General features: G+C 36.2%; 1 protein-coding gene across 1 annotated transcript in view; it reads left to right on the top strand.

Annotated features, from left to right (window-relative positions):
• Positions 1 to 27038, top strand: part of LOC143227290 (frequenin-1-like) — a 123276-nt gene that overhangs the window by 57092 nt on the left and 39146 nt on the right. The gene's annotated exons all lie outside the window — the stretch shown is intronic.

Genomic DNA, 27038 nt, shown 5'->3' with positions numbered 1-27038 from the left:
TTAGCAGTGTAAGACTAAAGGGAAGGGAACTAGTCATCACCAACAACTCTTAGGCTACTCTTTTACGAACGAATAGTGGGATTGACCGTAACTTCATAATACCCTACAGCAGAAAGGACGAGCATATTTGGTGTGAGGGGGATTCGAATCCGCGAACCTCAGATTACAAGTAAAACGCTCTAACCACCTGGCCATGTTGCTATGGAGCTGTGAGTTGAAACTATTTTTTTTTTTGTGTGGCAGAACTACTTGGGTTATCTGCAGACGACTCTAAATTTTTACTGCTGCACAGAAGGAAAATAATCATTCCGCGGTCCTACCATCAAACCTCAGGCTACGTTTTTACTAATGAATTGTGGGTATGTGCATCACATTATAATTACCCCACGACTGAATGGACGAGCATGTGCAGTTCGTATCCTGGCCAGCAGAATGAAACCCTCGCACCATTTACTCAAGAAGTGGTGGTGAGGACCTTAAACGAACTGCCTTTCAGAATTTAGAATAGCAATACTTAAGTAGCTCTTGTGTAGCATTGTGCGAAAATTCTAAAATAAAATTAAAGATAAGTTTAAATATAATGCCAGTTATTCAGCCTTTTTCGTGTCTCTTTATGAAATATGTAATTATGTGATCACTTTCTTGGCAATGATCTCAACAAAACAGTCAGTTATTCGAACAGTTTGCGCTGTATTTGTTTGATATATTCAATCTTATGAAGTATACGTACGACACCCACCAATGAAAGAGCAGACAGTATTCAGTACTTCTCTTTGCTAGTCTTGTACATTTAGATTCCCAAGCTGCCACCTAACAAGTCAGCCACACCCTGCGATTCTGAGTACGAAGAGCATATTTTGATGTATTTGTTTTCAATTCGTAGAAAATTAATTTGAGCCCTAAAAAAAAAAAGCATATTTTTGAAAAAAATAAAGCATACATTCGGATGGTACACTTTAGCTAAACGCCACGAATCATACTATAATTAAATCTGCTTTTTATGTGTGTGTGTATGTGTGTATGCTTGAATGTAATCACTGTGAAAGCTGCTTTTATTTTTAATTCAGTATTATGTCAGCTCCATTGTTTCAAACGTAATGAAAAACCAGCCTTGAAATATATGACGAATGACTTTGGTGAAACTGTTTGTGTAACTAGTATTAAATATATTAAAAACTGTATCAACATAAGTGATGAATATTACTAATATAAAATGAATCATATGTCACTCCACGAAATATGAAGATTAAAAATGTTACATCTGTAACAAATACACGATAAAATATCTTACGAAATTGTTTTTAAAAAATAATGTTTATCCCGTTTTTATTATTTGTTACACAAAAGCTGCGATATTATAAGAACATAAATCACTCAAAATGTTTTGTTGTTTTGTATTAAGCACAGAGCTACACAATGGGCTATCTGTGCTCTGCCCACCATGGGTATCGAAACCTGGTTTTTAGCGTTTTAAGTCCCCAGACATACCGCTGAGCCACTGGCGGGACCATTCAAAAGGATTGAAATTACATCAGTGATTCAAAATACGGTTGCAAAATAATTTTAATAAACGTGGATTAATATTACGTATATGTAACATCAGAAGCACTTTTATTATTATTTTAACATGTCAGTTTTTATAAATTATCATCCTTGATATTCTTTATGGCGAAACAAACCAATTCGGCATTCCAATAGCCCCCTGCTAGTACAGCGGTATGTACACGGATTTACAACGGTAAAATCAGGGGTTCGATTCCCCTCGGTGGGCTCAGCAGATAGCCCGATGTGGCTTTGCTATAAGAAAACATACATTCATACATTCTAATGAATAAACAAGGGTATATTAGCAAATGATAATATTTGTTGTAGTATGGAATTGAATAGTTATGAACGTTTTCTTTCATTTCAAACCTAAAAACTTATCTCTGATTATACTTAATTACATTAATTTATGTTGAGTCTACCTGTCGCAAATTTGGTTTTCAAAAAGGGAACATTAAAATCTGGGTGAGGAAGAACGAACACACAGCAGGTAATTCTTGTGTTTTGACATTGTAAGATATTTTAAACATTTAATAGCGTGAAAATGTTTTATTCAGAATTATGCCTTTTTTTTGCGATTATAGCTTAAATATGTGTTTGTTAAAATTATTGGTAAGTGCAACCAATTTTAGAATGTTACCGCAAGTTTAAATCAAATAAACAAGGATCTTGGAATATGGGACGAGAAACCATCAGAATGTTGATGCCAAGGAATTGATGCTAAGCTTGCTTCAGGAATGAGTTTCTAGATGCGTGCTACCGTTGTCTCAGCGGCAAATCAGATAGCTAGATTATAATACTGAAAATCGGATTTCGTTACTTGCTGTGGCCCAGAGTTTGGCTTTTTTTGTCAGTGTATAAGACAACTATTTTTTATTTCGACATATTTTTTCAATGACCTGTAACACAGAAATATGGATCTGGCACCTTTCGGTTTCAGTTTTGTTTGCTAACAACGTTTTCACACGTGGATAGCGGAATGAGAATGGAATGTATTTGAAACCTGGTGTGTAATATTAAAATTTTGCCCATTTATTTTGCCAGACTTGAGTAGGAGTTAAAGTATCAACTCACTTGTTCTTCGAAACTTTCTATGAGTAGAAATACCAGAACTGATAAATAGAGAGTAAGATAAATAGACATAGTGTTGAATAGGTGGCAAAAATCAAAACAACATAAACAGCTAACAATGCATTGCCCTAAAAACGATCATTCATATTGCTTGTTTATAAGTTTAATTGGTTTGTTCTCAAACAGAGGCCTTTCGTACAGAAAAGTGAGGCGTATTATTTCACGTGTGGTTCAATATTATTTAAAACCATTAAAAATTGATGACAAAAAAGAACCTAAAACGCTCAATAGCAAATGTTAGATCTATTGATTATCTGAGTTATTTTTGGTAAGTGAATGACGGCTTTGAATCTTATAGAAAACGCGTAGTCTCCAGAACTTATTGAAAGACAAAAAAGGGGCTTAGATTTTATTCTTGTGAAAGTTATTAAGTATTTATTTTATTGTATATTGTCATTTTTGTTGTTAAGCTACTTATAAGAAACTTCACTGTTATTAATCAGCCGTATGATATGAAACTTTTATAGCTTCTATTTCAACAATGATAATGGTACGTTTATTGTTAAGTCCAAAGCAGTGTAATAGATGCATGGATCGAACTCTGCGCTTTACCGCTATAAGCATAACAGTTAAGTGTAGGAGTTTTTCCAGAGGAGGACCTGTATAACGATGCAGTGGCGAACATCAAGATGCTAGGAGAAAAACAGATATAAATATATTATGTTGTACAAAATAAGATTAGCCAAAGATGCCGTTGGTACAGTACTAATTATTGTTGGAGAATAAAGGATTTCTTTTACTGAAATGGTCCGGCATGACCAGGTGGTTAATACGAGGGTCGCGGATTCGTATAACCGTCACACCAAACATACTCCCCCTTTCAGCTGTGAAAGAGCTATAATGTATCGGTAAATCTCACTATTCGTTGGTAAAAGAGTAACCCAAGAGCTGGCGGTGGGTGGTGATGATTAGCTGCCTTTCCTCTAGTCTTACACTGTTAAATTAGAGACGGCTAGCGCAGATAACCCTCGTGTAACTTTGCGCGAATTTCAAAAGAAACCAAAACCAAACAAATCTTCTGAAATAGGTTGTTCTGGAACATTGCAAGCAATCTATGATTCAAACGCTTTATATAAAACTAGCCGGTTAGTGAAAAATAAAAGTTGTCTTCTTCATGAAATAAGACATTTTGAACATTTTACCGCGTAATTTTTGACCAATCATAAAGAAGTATGCAACTCATCAGAGAATTTCGCTAATTTTATTGTAAATAGCGATTTACAACTGTCGTTAACTCAAACAAATTATAGAAATCTGTACCAAAAGTTATATTTTATAATAAAAGTGATGAATTTACATATTTACAACAGTGAAATTTGGGGTTCAATTCCTCGCAGTGGACAAAGCATAGATATCTCATTGTATCATTTTGCTTGTTTGTTTGTTTGTTTTTGAATTTCGGACAAAGCTACTCGAGGGCTATCTGTGCTAGCCGTCCCTAATTTAGCAGTGTAAGACTAGAGGGAAGGCAGCTAGTCATCGCCACCCACCGCCAACTCTTGGGCTTCTCTTTTACCAACGAATAGTGGGATTGACAGTCACATTATAACGCCCCCACGGCTGAAAGGGCGAGGATGTTTGGCGCGACGGGGACGTGAACCCGCGACCCTCAGATTACGAGTCGCACGCCCCAACACGCTTGGCCAAGCCGGGCCCATATCACTTTGCACTGAAAAAAACAAATAGTATAGAAATAAACGGTGAGGGCTGAATGCTAGAGGTATTAAATAATTGCGAATCATTTAAAGAAATTTTAATAGACTAATTGAAAAGAACGTTGTTGTTGTTTTGAATTAAACACAAAGCTACAAAATGGGCTATCTGTGTTCTACCGACCACGGGTATCGAAACCCGGTTTTTAGCGTTGTATGTCCACAGACATACCGCTGAGCCACTGGAAGGCTGAAAAGAACGATATTTGAAAAAGCCAGCAACTGGAAACACCGAAATATGTTAGATTATTACATTGCATTATTACAGCTTAAATGACGTGTTTCTTGTTAAACACAAAACTACACAATTAGTTATCTCTGCTCTTACGTAACATCACCCCTTTCAATATCCGATCTTTTATCACTGTAAGTCCTCTGGCTTCTCTCTGAACCACCAGGAAGGGCGGGGCGGGGGGCAACTTAAATGAAACTTGTACTCAACTGTACAGGATATAATAAATACAATTTATTTAAGTCTACATATATATTTTACTAACTGTCGAAGAAGCAATTTGACAGTATAACAAAGTTCTTGATAGTAGCTGTAAATTTTGGAGTCTAGCATAGAGCTCGATTCGTAACCTGCGAGTCACGAAATGGAACCCAGTCACCAAACTAGTTCACCCTTCAGACATGCTAATGTGAGGGTGCAAAAGAGTAGCTCAGAAGCTTGTGGTGTTGATTAGTTGTCTTCCCCTTAGTCTGTCACCTCTAGGGACGGCTGACGCAGATAGTCCTCGAACGGCTTTACACGATATTCAAGAAAGAAAGAAACAAGGATAGACTTGTAACTTTTCGTAAAGAAATTTCGGCCGTGCACTCCATATATAACACCGTATCTACGAAGACACAATTTCCTGTGCTTAGTGCTTAGCAACTTAGTATGATGTTTTTTTCGAGAATCGTTTAAAATGCTATATAACCAAAGAAAATTATTTTCATAAAGTAACCTGTATACCTTTAGGCTATTTTAAAAAAGTAATTTAAGTCTGTGAAAACCAGGCCTGTGGAATTATTAATATTGTTGATGCATAAGTTGAACTCGTGCGTTTTATTTCGTTGTGAGTATTAAATAATAACTATCATTATACCAGATATTTAGTGTAGATTGGTTTGTTTTGAATTTTGCGTAAAATTACACGAGGGTTATCTTCGCTAGTCGTCCCTAATTTAGCACTGATAGAGTAGGAAAAAGGCAGCTCTCACCACTCACTGCCAACTCTTGGATTGTTCCTTTACCGACAAATAGTGGATTGAATCCTAACGTTATAACGTCCCCACGGCCGAAATGGGGAGGATTTGTGTAACAGGGATTTGAACCAACTATCCTCTGACTGCGAGTCGGGCGCTTCTGCCACCAGGCCATATATATTGTAGATAAACACGTTATGTATAAAGTTTAATTACTTTCTATATGGTGATATATTTAAAAGTGGTATAAGGGTTTCGTACATGGTTGTTTTAACGGCTTTCATCTGCCCGTAAGTCTTTAAGCTGTAATAATAAAAACATCCGCTTTCTAAAAGCATTTTGCTGCCACAACTTGTCTTTTCTTACCAAACTATCAACTTGAAAACGCGGGTTCTAACTGTCATTAACAGAAGTTTGTTCTTTATGCTGTTTTATTACGATCACAGTTTTCACTAATGTGAGTAAAAAACCTTTAAACAGATGGAGGATACGTTCCGTTGTAAGAACTTAAAACTAAACCAAAAAAAACCTTTTTTTAGTCATTTTTCTACTCAAAGCTCTCAAGTAATTTTAAGAAATTAGACGATTTTAAAATGTAATAAAAATGTGGTTTCTGCAATCACGTTCCATATAAAGAAACAAAAAACTGTGAAAATATGAACCACTTTCTGTATAAAGAAACTGTGAAAATATGAATCACTTTCTGCATAAAGAAACAAAAAAAAATGAAATATATGAATCGTTTTCTGTATTTAAAACTGTAAACATCGTTACTTTTGGTGGGCACAGCACGGATATCCCAGTTTTTAGTTTTGTTCTCGAACTACAAACAAAAACTCATCACGTGTTATTGACTCATTTTATAACAAATGTTTCAACGTTTTCTTTGCATACTTATGGAAGAGTTTTCTTATCAAATGTGTTTCTTGCTTCTTTCTGATAAAATATTCGAATCAGACATTTTTAACTTCGTGTTTTCTTTCTCTACATTAAGTAATTCTTCCATATAACATATTTTTACATGTTCTGTCCTAAACAAACAGTTTTTGCTGACTTCATATATATATATATGTTTTCATTTTCGATAATGCTTTGTTTTTACTATTACTTTATAATATGTGATCTATATAGTATTATTGACTGTTTTACATTTATTCAGAATATGCAAATATTATTTAATTGTATTGATTTGTAGCACAACTTCTCAGAATAATTACGTCGCATTTCTGTATCACATTAATAATATGTGCAATTGTGTGATGCATCTCGAATATCGGTAAAATTTTCAATTCAGTATACTGCAGTTTTTATGCAGTATCTGCATTACTACTGATACTGGCCCAGCATGGCCAGCTGGGTTAAGGCGTTCGACTCGTAATCCGAGGGTCACGGGTTCGAATCCCGGTAGCACCAAACATGCTCGCCCTCCCAGCCGTGGGGGCGTTATAATGTGACGATCAATCACACTATTTTTTGTTAAAAGAGTAGCCCAAGAGTTGGTGGTGGGTGATGATGACTAGCTGCCTTCCCATGAACAGATTAACGAGATTCCCACTGTCCCTATCCAGTATTTAGCGAAACCACAGCCAAGGAACGGGCTTGGAGAAATCAGCGGGGAAAGAGCTAAATTAGCTAGAGCAGATAGCCCTCTTGTAGCTTTGCGCGAAATTCAAAAACAAACTACTGCTATTCTTTAGAATATTGTGACTGAATAAGTTCTATAGTGTGTTTTTTTACTATACTAAATATCTTGACCTTTTTTCATTTGGGTTTTATAGTCCTTTTCTTTTTTTAGTTTCAAATTCAACTTTTGATGAAAAATTGTTTTTAAGGTTTAATAGCAAATATTTTCAGATATCTAACATATCCTGGTTTTAATTACCGTTTGAATATATTTTCAATTTAAAAAATACTATAATTTGTAAATTGTATAAAATACCTAAATTCGTAGTTCGCTACATTTATATAACTTTTTTGTTTTACTTTACAATACGGAGTGTCAAAATTTGCGTTATTACATTTATTTGTCGTATTCTCCTATTTGTATACATATATATGTATAGTGTGTGTTTTCGTAATGTTGATAAACGTTCTTTTATTCTCAATTGCTAGAAGGCTTGTAACACTAAAATGCGGGGTCCGATTTTGGCAGAGGAGACAGCACGAACAGCCTACTGTGTTGCTTTGCGCTTAAGAACAAACAGAAATTTCCATTTAGCATGAATTAGTAGCTGCCTTTATTTATCTGTTCCAGTCACTTTACTTATTTATACAGAATAAGAATTTTCTTTCGAAATAATTGTGTTTGTTTCTTTGACCTGTTCAGCCAGTGGAGAACAAGTAGTTAATACGTCAGGCTGCGTATCGGTAAATTCAGCTCCGGTGCCTTTAAACATCTCTTTTCTATCTCTAGCTGTCGTCAGGATATAAAATAATAATCAATTTTTTTATTCACTTTAACTACCGAGACAGCCCCCCCCTCCCCTCTTCAGTGGCACCGAGGTATGTCTAGAGTATTACACCACTGAATACCTGATATCGATACTCGTGGTTGACAGAGCACGGATTGCCCATTGTGTAGTTTTGCGCTTAATTTCAAAACAAACACAAAAAACTACCCAGACGTAGCCTTTTAGCGACATTACTGCTGACTTGCTAATTTCTATTTGGCGGGTTAGCGGAAAGTTGGCGAATTTACAATTCTAGAGTCAGGGGTTAGTTTCGTCGTGTTGAACAGAGTGCAACCTCTCTGTTCAGTAGTCCAAAATTAGAGACATCTGTACCAATGTTCTCTGGGTCTGACTCGGCCATTTGGACCGTATGAACTGCTGTTTAGGTAGAAAATTATAATTCTCTTTCTTTGTGGAATATCCTGAAAAACGTGGTTTACGTAAATACGAGGAGTGAATGAAACAACTACGTGTTGGTTTGATTGAAAACTCCCATTCTACTTTTTCCACCATTTCCAGGATTTTGTTTCTGAGTTCACTGTTTCCCACGTTCAAACAAGAATATTTAATCTCACATTTTTGTAGTTTTCTTAGGCAAGTTTTTTCTTTTCGTTTTTAGCTTTTAATGAAAAACGAAATAATATACAGAAACTTATAGAAAGGAACATTGAACTGAAAAAATATCTAGACGATATAAATACAGAAGAAAATTCGGATTTATTTTCGTAATGTTTTCGTAATCCTTCAGCAAATATAACATCTTTAATTTCAGCATAACGTTTAATAAAACCAAATATGTCCTTATTATCTAAGTTTTAATATAATACTCAAAATCAAGCCATGAAATAGTCCCAATAAGATTAGAAAAATATATGAAAAAGTAAAGTAGCCTAAAAGAAACAATTCTACATCATTTTTTGTTCACATAATTTAATGAATAATATTGAAAATAGTTATTTTTTGTGGTGAATAGATATTAGTGAATCAAAAGGAGTCTTTGTTTAATTCGTAAGAACAAGTATTTACAATAGAAAAGTGTTTTGTTAGAAATGTTTGACATACCTAAAGGTAAATAAGTGCACACAATTCATATAACTTTAGTATTAATTCAATAAAATCATTCTACAGAACTTATTCGAGACGATAAAAACCGTTGTAGGAATAACAGAGTTAATAAAGGCAACAAACATGTTATTCAAATACATTGATTATAGAAAAGAAAATTCAATTTCATGTCTTATAAATGGCATACATTTTCTATTTTTCATTGAATCGTTTTGCCTAGATAAGAATTGATGGGCTTTATAGTGGCACAGCGGTATTTCTGCGAATTCACACTGCGAGAAACTGGGTTTCGATACCCCGTGGTGCGCAGAGCACAGATAGCTCATTGCATAGCTTTGTGTTAAATTCCAAACAAACAAAGAAACAACGAATTGATGGCCTGGCATGGCCGAGCGCGTAAGGTGTGCGACTCGTAATCCGAGGGTCGCGGGTTCTCGCCCGCGTCGCGCTAAACATGCTCGCCCTCCCAGCCGTGGGGGTGTATAATGTGACGGTCAATCCCACTACAAATGCCAAGTTGGCGGTGGGTGGTGATGACTAGCTGCCTTCCCTCTAGTCTTACACTGCTAAATTAGGGACGGCTAGCACAGATAGCCCTCGAGTAGCTTTGTGCGAAATTCCAAAAAAACAAACAAACAAAAACAACGAATTGATGCAAAGTTCAACAAATGCCAATTACCAGGAGAAAAGATAAGTGCTTCAAGAAGAGAGTTTAGGAAAAAATTATAAGTGTTGACAAACCTCAAAGTAAATTCCAAATAGTACAAAAATCTCTAAGTTTGTGAATTTGGTTTCAAATATATGTCGCTTTTATAGCTGCATATAAGAGGGCGAATTATATATAAGAACAATTTAATGGACTAACGATTTTAGGTTTGCACTTTGGGGTCATGAGTACGTTATAAAAAGTGACGGTCAAATCCCACTGTTCGATTAGTGTAATCCAAGAATTGGCAGTGGGTCCTGTTGACTACCTGCCTTCCCTCTGGTTTTTCAGCTCAAAATTAGTAATGGTGGGCGCAGATAGGTAGTTGTGCAGCAGCTAGTCGAAACTAACATTATTTGAATTTAAATCACTATGTCAATGACGTAACTCATTCCTGTCCATTTTACGTAATCAGAGAAAACAGTTGTTTCAATAGCTCCATTAAATTTTAGGCAAACGTTCGGGTACAGTCTTACAAAACTCTTTGTTTCTTGTCACACATTTCAAATCTTTGTGTAGCTGGTACCTGTATTAATAAAATTAGGAAATCAAGTTTGAGTAACCGAACTTAAAAGAGGATCCTCTTTATTATAAGTGGTCATTACGTGCTGGTAACAAATGTTAATCAACCTTTGAACAGAAAAACATGGCACTCTGCACGTAAGAAAATATTCTGACGTGATTAATTGTGACCAACAAGAGTGATTTGGGGATCGTGATTTCTTTTCAACAGGAAGAACCGATTTTCACCAGTCGAGCTTCGTCTTATACACCCAGTGTATGAACAACGAGGGCAGCGAGGTACAGGTTGCAAGCCGTCATCAATCGATTTATTTTACTCAAGTATACACATGAACAGTGATTCTCCATCAAACCTTTCACTTTTATCGGTCTTTCCTTTTCTTTATGAGATCTAAGTAATAGATAAAGACGATATGCGGACAGTCTTCTCTTTTAGGTTATTTATATTTATTTATCTTTGTTTTGCTTTCAGTGTTTTATAATCTTCCCCATTTAGAAATTTGGAAGGATTTTTTTTCTATGTGCTAACATTTTTTAAATGAAATTATATCGTTGTTTTGGAAATTCTGATTTTAATGCTTTGTGCAAACGTATAATAATACTAAGTGATTGCTGATGTAATTATTTTGTTGGAAATTGCATTTAAAAGTTTTTTTTGTGCTGGCATTCTTTAATAATATTATATGATCACTGATGTAATTGTTCTGTTGAAAATTACGATTAGAATTCTTTGAGTTGAAGGTTCTTTGATAATAATAATAAGGTACAACGTGAACAATTTTTTTGACACAATACAAAATTTAGAAAGATATCCGAATAACCAGAAACCTATATTGGGAAGAAACCTCAGCCTTGGTGTTAGAAGATCAGATAAGTGATGTGTTTTTCTCACAAGATTTATTCAGAAACCTGTACAGTGAAATGGTACAAAAGCTTCACGAGGTCATGGTCAGTGGGAGAAATGTAAACAATTTAAGACATTCTTAATGGAGTTATGATGGAAAGTATGAGAAATGGACTGACCGTTAACAGAATGAATGGTAAGAAGAAAGAAATACAATAATGTATATTAACCACTGGGTATGAAACAATCAATCAGATAAATAAATTTAAATATGTTAGAAGTTGGATATCACCAGATGGAAAATGTGATCACGAAACGAAAGAGACTAATAGGAAGGGCAAAAGGTGAAGACCGTATCCACCAGCAACAAACTGACAGTTGAAACACAACTGATAGTTATACAGTGTTATGTTTATCCAATTCTTCCTTATGGTTCCGAATGTTCAGGGTCCTGAGTTCGAATCCCCGTCACACAAAACATGGGTGGTGATGACTAACTACCTTCCCTCTAGTCTTACACTGCTAAATTAGGGACGGCTAGTGCAAATAGCCCTCGTGTAGCTTTGCACGAAATTCAAAACCAAACCGAATGTTCGACACTATCACCAAGAACGTAGAAACGCATCGACACAGTAGAAATGTGATTCCTAAGATGAGTGTTTAAAATATCATAGAACACACACGTAAGTAATGAAATAGTTCTAAAGAAGGTCAAGACGAAACGAATTTTAAGGGAAAATTTAACAAAGAGACAACGGAGTTTTATAAGATATATCGTGAGAAAAGCAGAAATTGAAAACATCATTGAAACAAGAAAAATCCTGGGAAAGAAAAGTATAGAAAGACAAAGACAGCTGGTGGTATCAATATTTGGAAAGGGAATACTCGTCATAGAAATGGTAAAAACAATTGCACACAGGGATCAATGGGAGACAGTACACACCAACACTGTAGGTGGGCATCGAACTTCGAGAGAGAAAGTAATGTGTTGATTTCCTTAATTTCACGAGGGTTATCTGCGCTAGCCGTCCCTAATTTAGCAGTGTCAGACTAGAGAGAAGGCAACTAGCCATCACCACCCGCCGCCAACTCTTGGGCTACTCTTTTACCAATGAATAGTGGGATTGAACGAAGAATTATAACGCCCTCTCGCCTGAAAGGGTGAACATGTTTGATGTGATGGGGATTCGAACACACAGCACTCAGTTTACGAGTCGAACGCCCTAGATACCTGGCCATGCCGGGTCTACCTCCAACGTTAAAACTCAACATGATTATCATTATGTTGTTTCAAACAAACGGGAGAAACTTTATTATTCATCAGTACACAGATAACGTTTTAATCGTGTTATTTTTATAATTACTTCGCTGTTATGAGTAAGGCCGTTTACCAGAGTTGGTTGTTTAGGCGTGGGTTGGCCTAGTAATAAAACTCTGAATTTCGAGGTTGTCGAGCCGTGTTTCAATCCGTGCGATATTCTCTGTACTTTCAGCTGTGGATGTATTATAATATTGAAAATCAGTTCATTAACGTGGGTTTTATAGGGTGCTGCAGACTAGTTGTCTTCTGTCTGGACAGTAGCTCAAAATTAGGGTCTGCAGCCGATACTCTTTATTATAAGTACAGCCTAAGTTAAAAATTGACTGATTTATCTGATGTCCACATTTTAATTTTACTAAATAAAACTTAATCATGTATGGTGTATATGCGTGACAGACAAATGTAATTGTTATCACACATTCGAGGCAGGGTTATTGTATTGAATTCTAATCACTGAAGAACTCAATAAACGTATAAAAATATAAGAATTGACGAAAATCATTAAACTAGAAACGATTGTCGGTTTCATTCCCAACGGGTGGCCCGGCATGGCCAGGTGGGTTAAGACCTTCAACTCGTAATCTGAAGGTCGCGGGTTCGAATTCCGGTCGCATCAAACATGCTCGCCCTTTCAGCCGTGGGGGCATTATAATGTGAGTTAGCTGTGGGTGGTGATGACTAGCTGCCTTCCCTCTAGTCTTACACTAGTCTTAGACTTACTCTAGTCTTAAATTATGGACGGCTAGCGCAGATAGCGCTTGAGTAGCTTTGCGCGAAATTGAAAAACAAACAAATATTCCCAACGGTGATGTTTCTTCGGGGTTTCTTCTTCAATATTTACTTTTCATAGAAAAATACGATGCCCTTATTGATTGCACTAAATCGCATTTTATTACCGCTTGGTTGTTCGTTTGTTTGTTTTGTTTTTTGAATTTAGCGCAAAGCTACTCGAGGGCTATCTGCGCTAGCCGTCCCTAATTTAGCAGTGTAAGACTAGAGGGACTAGAGGTAGGTAGTCATCACCACCTACCGCCAACTCTTGGGCTACTATTTTACCAACGAATAGTGGGATTGACCGTTACATTATAACGTCCCCACGACTGGGAGGGCGAGCATGTTTGGTGCTACCGGGATTCGAACCCGTGACCCTCGGATTACGAGTCGAACGCCTTAAAACGCTTGGCCATGCCGGGCCCATTAACGCTTGGATTTCGCATCTGTGGTCCTCGTCAATTTTTTTTGGAGATTCGGATGTTGCAAGTTCACACGACCTTTTTAACATAAAGAGAAAGAGATGCGTTAATTTTTACCAACTTTCTCAACAATATAAAGTTTATAAAGCTCTTCGATAGCGTCTAATACAAGGTTACGGGATCCGAAATAGATTCGCGAAATATGTATGTTTTATTCAGAAATACTACATGATCTAGTAACTAAAGAAAATTCCAGAAAATAATAAAACTAAAAATTAATTATTTGGTTGCTATGGTATGATTATAATCATAAAGTTTCAACAACCTGTCTGTGACTCAACGGTAGCAAAAATGGATAGAGCAGTTTGTAGGAACCATACCCGGTATTAGGGAAATATGAGGTCTGTTTAAAAAATACTCGGACTGTTTGAATTGCGCGGCTCCAGTTGGTTCCAGGAGAATCCGCTTGGTGTCGCTAGGTTCGCACAAATCAGCTGATTACGACGCCATTTCCCGATTGCAGATATCTTCATTTGTGTATTAGCTACGCGGTTTTAAGTGAAGTGCGATTTTTTCGTTTGGCGGATTTCAGAATGAATGACCTGAAGGAGCAACGACTTGCTGTGGAATTTTGTGTTAAACTTGGAAAATCTGCGACTGAAACTTTTGCTATGCTTAACACGGCTTACGGTGATGTTGCTATGAAGCGTACGACATGTTTCAAGTGGCATGAACGTTTTAAGGATTGTCGACAGTCCATTGAAGATGATGAGCGTCCTGGACGTCCTTCCACGTCAACTGACGACCCACACGTCGACAAAATCAACACCCTAGTGCGGGCAAATCGACGTCAGACTGTCATGGAGCTTGCTGAAGAGTGTGGGATATCAGTTGGATCTTGTTACGATATTTTGACCGAAAAATTGAAGATGCACCGCGTTGCTGCGAAATTTGTGCCTCAGAACTCGTGAGGCTTTGGCCAAACACTCGATCACTGTTCTTCCCCACCCCCCTACTCACCTGACCTTGCTCCTTGCGATTTTTTCTTGTTCCCCAAACTCAAAAGACCCTTGAAAGGAAGAAGATTTGAGACGATTCCCGAGATTAAGGCAAATGCGACGAAGGAGCTGGAGGACATTACAAAAGAAGCGTGCCAGGACTGTTTCAACAAGTGGAAACACCGTTGGGATACGTGTGTGCGTTGGGGAGGAGAGTACTTTGAAGGGGTCCCAGACCTATAACTTCTAAATAAAGTACATTTTGTTTTATGACGTCAGTCCGCGTATTTTTTGAACAGCCCTCGTACATTACTCTATGAGGCATCCAGACATGTAGCCCACCTATTTGAATAACATTTAAAAAAAATCATGATTCATCTTTGTCTCCAGAATTGTGTGATTTTATTGCCCTAATTCAGGCAATGGTCATGGCTTCTTTGTAATATATTATATGTGGAACACTCATTATTCTACAGGGTGGCCCGTAAGTTCCTACCCATCCATATATCTTATGTATCCAGTGTACCTGTGTGCTGTCCCTCATTCTCGCTGCATAGTATTATGCGACGCCATGTTCTGTGAGACATTTTCCTCAACATAGCAGAGATTATTGTTCCAAATGCCGCAGTAACAGCTGCCTTCAACTCATCATTAGTATTATAACGTTGTTTAGACACAACGTATAGATGGGTAGGGACTTACGAGCCACCCTGTAGAAGGTTTTGTGAAACTGCTGAGACAACGAGCCAGAGTCTTTGAGTGTTTGCTCTTGTCGACGTGGAAACAAGATCAGATTTAAAACTAATCAGCAACTGGAAAGTAGCAAACTGTTCGATATATTACAGGCTACAGCATGCATGGATGCGATCGTTGTGGCATAACAGTTGCTCAAGCTTCGACTGAGGAGATGCCGTTAAACGTTCAAAGATAAGTATAATCTGTGTACAGAAGTGGTAAATGTGCGGATGTATCTGACGACTTACCTTCAAATAGGGATGACAACAGAACGATTCAAGATCAAGTGAGGAAGGAAACACTAGCATAACGACGGAATAGCATTATAACAGCATCCGGCCGTTTCACTTTGGTAGGATAGAAACATCTTAAAGATTATAGAAACAGCATGGAAGAGTTATCCCTGGATCATAGCGTCAACAGTCATGTATATCACTCTCAGATTTTAGAATTTAAAGGGATACTCAACACGTGTCAGAATCTGCTTGTTAAATGTGAATATTTCTGGTTGCCTCTAATATTATAAACACAACTGTAAGAAAAGTACTGTTCAGTTCAACCCTGACAGTTTTTCAGTGCTGTGTATTGTGTTGCATGTAACGCCAGAGAAACTAAAATTATTACAACGTATTTTAAAAGGAGTCTGCGTATACTGAGCTAGTTAAAGAAAGCAAGGAGGCGTGATTATGGTCACTCGCTAGTGGAGGACATGCATAGATATTTTTGAGTTAAAGATAAAGATAAATCCTCTCCCCAAAAAAAACCAAATTGTTGATTCCTCTGAAAACGTACCACAATTTTTGTCACTTTTTTAAAGTTACGAGATCTATGAGGGACGCTGTCTTTTGTGTCTTGCTTAAAACTTTCAAACTGCTTAAAGTTTTATCAAAAACCCCAATTATTGGAAATGTACAGGTTGTCAACGTCTGTAGTTTGTTTGTGTGAAATAGTTGTTCGTGTTTAGTTCTTTTGTTAAAGTGTTCAAATTGAACTACTCCCAAATGTGCTTTAAAACGTAATTCTCCACTAGACCTATTAACTTTATTAAGCAATATATTTCCCTTCTTGTAAGATTATTGTTAGAGTGAAAATTTTCGGGAGCGTTTTGAATATATGTATTATGTGAATAACAAAAATTATGTTACGTTGTATGTGGTGTAACTTAGTTACAGTTGCTCACTAACGGCTTTTTGTTTCTTCATTAAACTGATGTTTATAGAATTCTACTCGAGCTGACAAAGCTTATGTACGTATACAGACTATAACACTTTGAAAGTAGCGTATTATTTAAAATGCTATAATTCTTTTTGCGTACGCAGAAATCTATACATAAAGGGAAGGATTAAAAAATGTTCTGTCGTCTAAATGAAGACTGATCCTTCTCTGTTTAAGGCCCGGCACGGCCAGGTGGGTTAAGGCGCTCGACCCGTAATCCGAGGGTCGCGGGTTCGAATCCCCGTCGCACCAAACATGCTCGCCCTTTCAGCCGTGGGGGAGTTTAAATATTACAGTGAATCGCATTGTACGTTGGTAAAAGAGTAGCCCAAGAGTTGGCGGTGATGACTATCTACCGCCCCTCTAGTTTTGTACTGCTAAATTAGGGATGGCTAGCACAGATAGTCCTCATGTAGCTTTGCGCGAAATTAAAAATCAAACAAACTCTCTGCCTATCAAATGCTACGTTTTTCAAAACGCATGAAGACAAATATGCATTTGATTTTGGAAAAAAACAAACTATGGTCTAGTTTAGCATTTCCAGTATTATGGGTCAATATCTGTATCGGAGTTGGTCGCAGTACAGTACATAGTAAAATATAGAAAATGCTATTCTGAAACAAACAAAGAAAACGTGAAATATGAGAGCAGTGATAAACTTTACTGAAATTTATTAGAACAGTAACCCCTCTCCTCCAATTGAGGAAGGAAACCAGAAAATTATGTAACTATTCGGGCGAATTGTGATTGTAAAAAGATTTCTAACCTCTGATCTGACTGATTAACTGGGCCACCATGGCCAGGTGGGTTAATCTGAGGGTCGCGGGTTCGAATCCCCGTTCCACCAACCGTGCTCACCCTTTCAGCCGTGGGAGCGTTATAATGTGATGATCAATCCTACTATTCGTTGGTAAAAGAGTAGCCCAAGAGTTGGCGGTGGGTGGTGATGACAGCTGCCTTCCCTCTTGTCTTACACTGATAAATTAGGGACGGCTAGCGCAGATAACCCTCGAATAGTTTTGCACGGAGTTAAAAAAAACAAATTGATTTATGGCAAACCATTGATTTTGGTTAATTTGAGTGTTCTGAATTCAAACATTTTTTGCCCGTCTGGCAAATGGCTCCTTTACTCTCAAAATCAAAAAAACGAAATGGCCGCCATCCTAAGGTTTGGTTATATATCTTTTAATGCATAGAGTTAATTTTTTTTAAGATCCAGTTTGTGTCAGTCAATGAGTACTGGATTCGAAAATGGTTAATCGAAAACTTAGACTTTATCTCTTTCTTTCAAAACAACTGAAACACACCAAAATGGCAACCTAAAGGTTGCTTTTATTTAGGCATTTGGTCTACCATTTCTATCTCTGTATAATTCCATTAACTAGAATCTGGCATGTCTAAATTGAAACACAAAATCAATGATAAATAATAGAAAATAGTTTTTGATCATATATTAATTTAGAAAATCTTAGAAGGAGAAAACCTTGTTGTCCATGTTCCTGCAATCGCTTGCACATTTGAACGCCTCACATCATCTCAACTTTGTCTTCCGACACTTGCATTGCATTATTGAACATCTCGTCTTGTACTAACATCTGGTATAGGACAGAATAGGTTGTAACTGACCATCTTCAAGTATCCAACCATAGTCAGTTACAGGGGAGAATAGCGCTTGCTTACAAATGAGAGCCTGGTAATATACTGCCACGATATGAAATTTGTGATAATTACAAGTTGCACGAAGCTGTCTAACTTCTGAGCGTTTTCTAATTGGACGATTTGTGTTTGGTCAATGACATCAGCTTCAAGAGCAGACTCAGAAATTTACATTTACAATTTTCAGCATTCTTTATTTTTTGTGATGCCAAAGTGTCAACGCCAAGTTCACCTAGTTGTTCGATGCGCTGAAAATAACATTTCAAAGTTGATTTCTTGCTGTGACCTGTCAAAGAGGATGTTGAGTCGCTGCCGCTAAGGGCGTGAAATAACAGAAAGTTGGGTGAAATGCAAAGAGATGGCAAAGTAGAGAGAAGTTCATGAATTGGAGTAACTTTAGGAAGCGTCTGAGAACTCGCTTTCATCCGTACCTCTTTACATTGAAATTTCTCAAACTTTACAAGTATCAATAGGAATATATACATGTCTTAAGCTTGCACAATAATGATAGAAGTGTTAAATGGATACAGTGCAATATTGTACGTTATCTGCTTCTTCTTGGGAGCTTTGAAGGAATGTCACAGCAACATCTGATTGGCTGCAAAAGGCTTGACTTTGTTTGAAAAATCCACCTGCACATACAATCACAGATATTACAGCTTGTGTTGTTTGCTTTGAAATTTCCACTGACAAAAACTCAACCAATTAAGTCTTGTCTTCAGTATCAGCTTAAAATCCTGCCCAGTTATGAGGTAAAGAAACACCAAAGGACTTAATTGGCCTTCTGATTGACGGACTTTACACACAAATTTTGTAATGATCAAATGCAATATCAAGGCACTTGAATGTTTCTTTTCCCTTAAAGATCAGTGCAGAGAAAACGAAAGCAAAATCTTCAAAGGTTTTTGGCCCAGGGACATTGCCAAAGATATGGACTGCAAGCTTATCAATGATCACTGTTATATTTTCATTTGGAGGCAGGGTCTTAGGGCAATTTATCTTTGCCGTCAGCCCATCAGCTAGAAGTGACTTTGTTCCTTAACTCAAAGAACCATCTAATGCTGCTAATGAAAGAGGGACTAGCAACAGTTCATGTTTTATGATTTCATTCAGATCAACAGTTCATTCACCTTCATACGCAACAAATAGTCGCTGTAAGAGAGGCAGGTCAGTTTTTTATGTTAAGGTAAACTTTTTTCGTCTATTTATGTCAATACTCAAGTCAACAGTTTCAACTCAGTAAAAATTTAATTTTTTGTTGTCATGGTAATATTAAGACTTATTTTACCCGCGGCATCACGGTTCATGGAATGACTCAATCTTGATTTTTCAAGTTTTTTTTTCTATCTTTTAACTCATACCTTTGCCATTTCTTTAACAATTTGAGATTTAATTACACTTTTCGACTCAGAAGATCATACCCTGTCGTTTGATGTATTGGACCACACCCAAGGCCTCATAGATTCATTTATTCTAATCATTCCTAAAATAATTTCAATTTGAGGATGGGCTGGCAGAGAACCTGATGAAAAATAAAATTGAATTACGTATAAATGAGCTCCACGCTTTGCATTAATGGCGCACACAAATATAACTAATAAAAACGGGTAAAGGTCTGATAGATTAATTTTCTCTAATTCTGCCTAAAGTAATTTCAGTTTCCGTGGCTATTGAGTATTCCTTTTGTTTAGCTCAAAGAACCATTTAAGTCTGTATCAAAGACAAAAAACATTGTGATTAAATGCTTGAGACACAAATTTCTCTTCGCTTTTTGAATGTTCAAGGTTTTGAATTTTGGGGGTTTAATGTTCAGTCATTTTGTTTACATTTTTGAGGGCAAATGAGCCATTGGCCAGATGGACAAACAAAATTTGTGAATTTGGCACCTTCAAATTGGCCAAAAATCTCAACTATTTGCCAAAAATTAGCCCAAAGTGCTTGATATAAGCCACTTTTCTAAGAAGTGAACCAGACCACTAAGTGAAGTGCCAGCGAATTGGAAACATAATGAAAATTGTATTTTAACACGCAATGTTTCGAAGTCTTATACAACGACATTCAGCTGATAATTCACCTTTCAATGTCTTGTCTGCATTACTATTTTTGGAAAACGTTTACGCTTCTAATATTATTTCAGCAACAAACTTATGAAAGGTAAGTCGCACTAGAAAACCCAAAGAAAAATCACTTCGTGGGATTTTAATAGCTGTTCACTACCCGATTATAACTGAAACGTTCGTTGGTATTCACGACACATACTAATCACATCACAACTAATTAGTATCTATGACTCGGTATGGAAACTGTGGCTCATTATTATAAACACGTTACCGATGTCGTTTAAGATAGTTTTTGTGACCAGTTCTACAATCTCTTAATGATCTTAAAGTTAGGCTTCCTTACTTTTTCAAAGAACTTTTATAAAAACGGATTTTTAGTGAGAGTGTAGCGTTTGTTGCGCATAGCCAAAATATTCTTCGAAGAAAATACTCTGAAAAAATGTTACATCAGTTTTAATATAATAATAACAATCGTAACATGTGACATTACTTATCGATCACAGAAACACTGCTGTATTGATCTGTTCTCACGAACAGCGGCTGCACTGTTGTCTGGGCTGGGTTGAACGTTCACTGCAGGAGTGTGGGCTTTAGTACCTCATTCTCATTTAAATATCAGATTGTATTTCCAGTTTTTCGGAGTTCAGGTATCACTTTAAGCTTCGAAACTGGGAAGATTTTACGTTTTTCTACAGTCGTAATTAAAATAAGACTTTAACTGTTTGTACCTTGAACACTGCTCTGGTACAACCAATGCTTTTTCTAAGCTCTCACAACAGTGATATACACAAGAGAGATTTCCTGATGTGACAGTCACATTCTGGATCAACACATCATTCTCAAGTTCTACAAGTAATTATGTGGAGGCATAAATTAGCAGTAGTTATTTTTTGTCTTTCATATTGAATATTAAAGCTCATAAAAGACTCGGATTCAGAATATTTTATTTTTAGCTGGTAGAATATTTACACGATGTTATAGCGTTATTACTGCTCTTATTCTTCGGCGTTTTGAATTTTTCTTCTATGTAAATAGTAAGCTATAGTAATTCAAGAAGGTTATTTCCATCAGATGTCAACTACTCGCTTCTTGTTCTTCGAAAGTGTATAAAATCTATATCATCTGACTTTTGAACATTTTCTCTTTGTTAATGTAACTTTAAACCCCGTATTGATTATCCTCATGCTGGTTACACTCATCGAACATGGGTCTCTTCATTTCAACGAATGGAAACAAAACACAGGTGTAAATATATTCTTGTAGACGTTTTGTGCAACAACGTATGTAAAGATTATTGTTTTGTTGTTGGTTTTTTTTATTTCGCCCAAAGCTGCACGAGGACTATCTGCGCGTGAAATGATTATCAGATGTGTTTGAAAAGGTCTAATGTTAGGTTGTAGAATAATATATAGTGAGTATTAAGTACGGTAAAATTTAGCTTTAACTACAACTGAAGCAGAAAACGTATACAATTTAGTGTTCATTTATCTCTTTATTGATTATACGCCATACTTAATAAAGGCTTAACTAATGTTGTGTCTGTGGCAACTAGACTTACGGATTTCGGTGTCTGCGATTAGAAGTACTGTTGCAATAAATATATTAATTTGACCACAGATGTTTAGCGGGTTTCTGCTTGTACTAGATTAATCCTCACCTGTTGTTTAAACAATCCACAGCATTTCGGTAAAATTTCAAGTATTTACTAACATAATGCCAGCATCTATCAGATTAGGAACATCCCTTTTTGTTATCTGCATTTCAGTTCATGGTGAATTAACACACAGCATTCGTGTTACAGGACTCTTAACATGCCAGCCTCAAGTCCAAGTTGGCGTGTTCATTTGACGTGTACTGATTGTCTTTGTTTCTGATCGACTCAACAGAGTTCACGTAATCAGAGTTATCCTTCTGTTTGTAAGACAAACCATATCGATAGTTGGAGCAATTTTCGAAACGAATTTATTTAGCTTGGAAGTTTGAATATTACTTTAGTGATGGTTTCTAGAGATACTTATAAAAACAGATCAACTTTATTTACCCTGGGATGTTGTCTTCTGCAATTGTAGAAGATTAACGTAACTTAAGATGTGTATGCATCTGGCTTATCAAATGTCGAAATATTTTTAAAATTCTTACAGATGTTTTCATTATACAGTCGAAGCTTTAAATAACATTTTATGGTCTTTATATGAGTTTTGTGTATTTATAAGTGAGACATTGTCTTGCTTGACAGTAGGCAAAATCTCTGAGGTTAGGTACTTTAGAGAAGAAAAGCAGTATTGATTATCGTCTCTATCGGTCTATCTTTCATATTACTCCTTGTTAATGTATATGTTTATACGCTTTGCTTGTTATTTTTGTATTTTTCCTGTCTCGTTACTCTTATCTAGGACCATTTTTAGGTGTTTTGTCACCTTAGGTAAGATTTTAAAATCTCACAACCTACATCAGTAATATAAAGAACACTTCATGAGTAAAGTGCTACAATTTCCAGTATTTTTTTTATTTTAGTAACCTTATTTTCTCTTGCCCTGAATTGATTACAGTTACAGAAATTTCGTTTTCCTCGTTTTTTCGGCAGAAAAAATGCGAAATAATTTCTCAAGTTTCCATGGTAATGAGTTCAACAGAAACTCGTTTTACGTTTTATTCTTCCGTGTTCCTGTTTACGACAAAACCTTCCAGTTTAGCAATAAATGGAAAAGTGTTTCAAGCGAGCGCTAGATAGTCTATTTTTAAAAACGACATTTTCCTTGACTTTTAACGCTCTAAGCTGTTGCCTGCTTTTTCCTGTTTGCTGAAGTCTGAGCTGCTCTTGTTAAGCAAATAGCGTTAGACTTCGTATTTCCCCGTACGGAATATTTAAGCCCTCACATATTTTGTTGCAAAATGTTTTTGTTGATATTTGGATTCTTTTGGATTACATAAGAAAACAATAAAACCAAGTAAAAACAGTAAAACAAGTCCAGTTTACTTGGCGATGAAAACAACGTTTTGTTTCTTGAGCTTCCAGCCATACGGCTTAGCTCTACTAATTAATGTTCACTGACAGGCCAAAATTCGTAGTAGCTGAAAACACAACGATCTAGCTACTAATTTTCTCGTAAACATACTACTAATTCTAGTTCTCATGTTTCTTCATCAAAGAATAAACTAGTATTCACGAGTTTGGAACGGCGAGGTCATTAGGGCCCTCGACTCCCATTATGCTGGTCGCGGGTTCGAATCACTATCACACCAAATATGCTCGCCCTTTCAGCCGCTGAGGCGTTATAATGTAACGGTTAATCCAACTATTTGTTGGTAAAAGAGTAGCCGAGGAGTTAGAAGTGGGTGGTGATGACTAGCTTCCTTCCTTCTAGTCTTTCAATGTTATATTAGAAACGACTAGCGTAAATAGCCTTCGTGTAGGTTTGCGCGAAATTAAAAAAAACAACAAAAACAATATTTACAAAGCAGTTTGGTCGCTTAGCGGTAAGTTTCGTATTGTATAATGCTAAATATTTGATTTCGATACTTGCGGTGGGCAGAATACAGATGACCAACTGTATACGTTTATGCTTAACAACACCAAATCACAAAACTGAACTGATTGGCTGACAGTAACCAATCATCCACTTGTCTTCTACTGCTGAATTCGTTTTAAAAGATTATTTTCCAGTGACTAACCCACGTCCATCACGTTGTATCAAATCTCTCTCCCTGTCTGACAATACTGCAGTTAAAAAATATTTTTATATATTTTAGTCTGCTTAATTGTTTTCTAAGAATTTGAAATTGCGTACAGCCACAAGTAATTCAAGTTTGAATTACTATATTTAGGTAAAAAAGTAGATTTTCTGATTAGTATGTCACACAACTCATGTCATTATATATGCCCAACATTTTCTTTCGTTGTTGTCTTCCTATTTATTAAAGTGGGTAATTTTGTTTTATTTGTTTTTGTATTAGATTACCCTGTTATTATTAACTTCTCAATTGTAACATCATGATACCCTTACCGTCACTTTCCCCGGGAATTCAGAGGTAAGTTAGCGGACTTACAGTGCTAAAATTCGAGTTTCGATTCCCCGAGGTGGATAGAGCACAAGATAGACTTGTGCGTAGTGCTGCGTTAAAACAAACTGAAAAGCAGAACACTTTCTGCAGTGAACTAATTCTTTAGGTGTGATTGATTTTTATTGTCTCTTTATTGTGTTATTAGATTATAACAGTTATTACGTGTACTCAAAGACGAGTTAAGGTTTAATGGGCCCATGTAATATTTGTGAATAATATTAACTCACTCTTCACTCTATTATTCAAGTTTTACTAACCTTGTTTTTTTTTTTACTCGGATGGCCGGCGTGGCCACTGTATGGACGGGGCTCTAGGCTTGGGTCTAGCTCGCCTATACCTTAATCCAGTACTGCTTGTACTCCAACATTTTTCTCTTAGTGTATCAATTTCTACGTAACATGGAAAAGTATTCAAAAGTTTACTTATAAAAATGATACAACAGGTTGAAGCTGCGTTTATAGCACGTGTCCTTTGTCAGTATTTACTGGTCACTAAGAAAAATATCGTGGTAAAATCGTTATAATAAGCTAAGATTGTGTGTGTTTTATCAGTTCAAATAACTTTTCGAATTTTCTCGTCTTAAACTTGCTCCTTTCAAAGACAGCTCTTGCAGATGTTGGATATCTCTTAAAAGTGTTTGAAAGGTTGTGACTGAAATAAACTACAATATACGCTTGAAGTATTTACCTGCAATAAGCAGTAATATTTTACTAGGAAAATTTCTAAAGCATTGCCTGAAAGCTTCAAATAATTACTTTTGGATAGTAAAGATAGGCGCAACAGCAATTTTATGATCCACGTGACGTTATAAAAATATCTATATCAATATATTAGCGTTGTCTGTTCTATGTCCGTGTAACTACTTCGCAGGGTTTGCAGTGGATCTACACCAAATTTGGTATGAATATTTATAAGGTCCATGCGGGGATTCCTACAAATTCAGTTTTGCGTTTGGCAGTTTTTATGGACGATTTGCCTTTTTATCACTACTTCATTCTCTGTTGATAAATCTTCGCCAAATTTGATATAGAGAGTCATTTATGATCCATGGGAAGATACATACAAAATTTTCAGTTTGTGTTTTTTATCATTACTTCACTTCCTCTTGATGGATCTTCACCAAATTTGGTGTAAAGGTTTGTTGAGTTCATACGGAGATACATGTAAATTTGCAGTTTCATGTTTTATGTTTTATCTTTTTTATGAGAGGTTTTGGGTTTGTTTTCACAATTACGTATATGAGGAAAAACTTTACGTGTTCCAAGATAACTTTTCATTAATCACGAAGTTACATTACATACATCCAGGAGATGGGCACTCTAGCTAGTTCTCCATATAAGTTATTTGTGTGTTAACCCTAGTTACAAAAGGTTGTGTAAGTAATCCATCCGTTAGTATCTGCCACTGTTTATTAGGATAAATAATCTTAAAACTTGTTTAATAAACTATATGAAGAAACAACTTGCCAAAAATGTAACTTATTTTTTAAAGACATTTGAAAGAAAAGTGAAATTATGACAGTACCCAGTTTCTTCCTATGGCTGAAAACGTGTAGGTATTAAAGCTATAAATTTGAAAGTGTTCGCACAATTCAGTAAGTTTATAACTATGAATTCGTGGCCGATTTAAGCAAAGATACATTAATAAAACTTTCACAACAGATTTATATTGAAACGTTTGTTAATCCTTTTAGTACTAGCTACCTTCCCTTTAGTCTCACTGTTAAGTAGTCCTCGTGTAGCTTTGCGCGAAATTCATAGCAAATCAAACTGCAAAAGGTCGTAACATGTAACTCTTTGACCTTCAGCAATGCGCCTAGGGTTAAGATTTTCGTTTATAGTCTTACGTAACGGCATCTTCCAAATATAATGTTAATCAATTTTTTTTGGATAAGCGAATAATTAGAAAAATAATTGACTGTGTAAAAGTAGCTCATGTATTAAAATTTCTTTTACAGATATATTAGTGTTGCTTGCTCGATCGAGGATTTGGAATTAAAGGCGTGTTAAATTATTTTATTTCGGAAACCAGTGCAGGATAATTAATGACTGATTTGATAATGAAAAAGGGCGGGCTATATCTATTCGAAAGTGTCACTGAGCACCATTGTTAATGATCATGTGATCTGTTGCTATGCTACCAGTCTTAAGTCTGTTCTCTCTCTCTCTCACACACACACACACGCACTTGAAAGTAATTGGATTTCTCTCACTAGTCGCACCTTACTTACATAAGAATAAACTTTCTGCCCACACAGTTGAAGTTCATCATAAATACGTTTTCATCCATGTGGTTTTGATATTATTTGGGTGCAAAATGCGTGGCTGCGTTGCTTAACACGTAGTTTTACACTTACTATATCGTATAAACAAACGTATGTTTAAAGAGTTGCTGAATGACAGAAAATGGAATGACAAAGGAAGTGGACAATTTATATATATTTAGTTTCCTGAGTTTTGATTTTTTTTTAACGTGTACATGATTTATAAATAGTCTTAGTGAAATCTAATGTATTAGCGTTTTTCAATTTTTGCTCTTCTTGAAAGACCACTATTAAACAGTTGCACATGTTTGTAGTTAAGATATAATACACAATAATCCGTAAACTATTGGAACATCGTATTTTGACATC

This window comes from Tachypleus tridentatus, chromosome 1 (assembly GCF_004210375.1).
Source record: "Tachypleus tridentatus isolate NWPU-2018 chromosome 1, ASM421037v1, whole genome shotgun sequence".
In the NCBI taxonomy this organism is placed as follows: domain Eukaryota; kingdom Metazoa; phylum Arthropoda; class Merostomata; order Xiphosura; family Limulidae; genus Tachypleus; species Tachypleus tridentatus.
The sequence above is the reverse complement of the archived record's forward strand: the minus strand, read 5'-3'. Positions and strand labels throughout refer to the sequence as shown.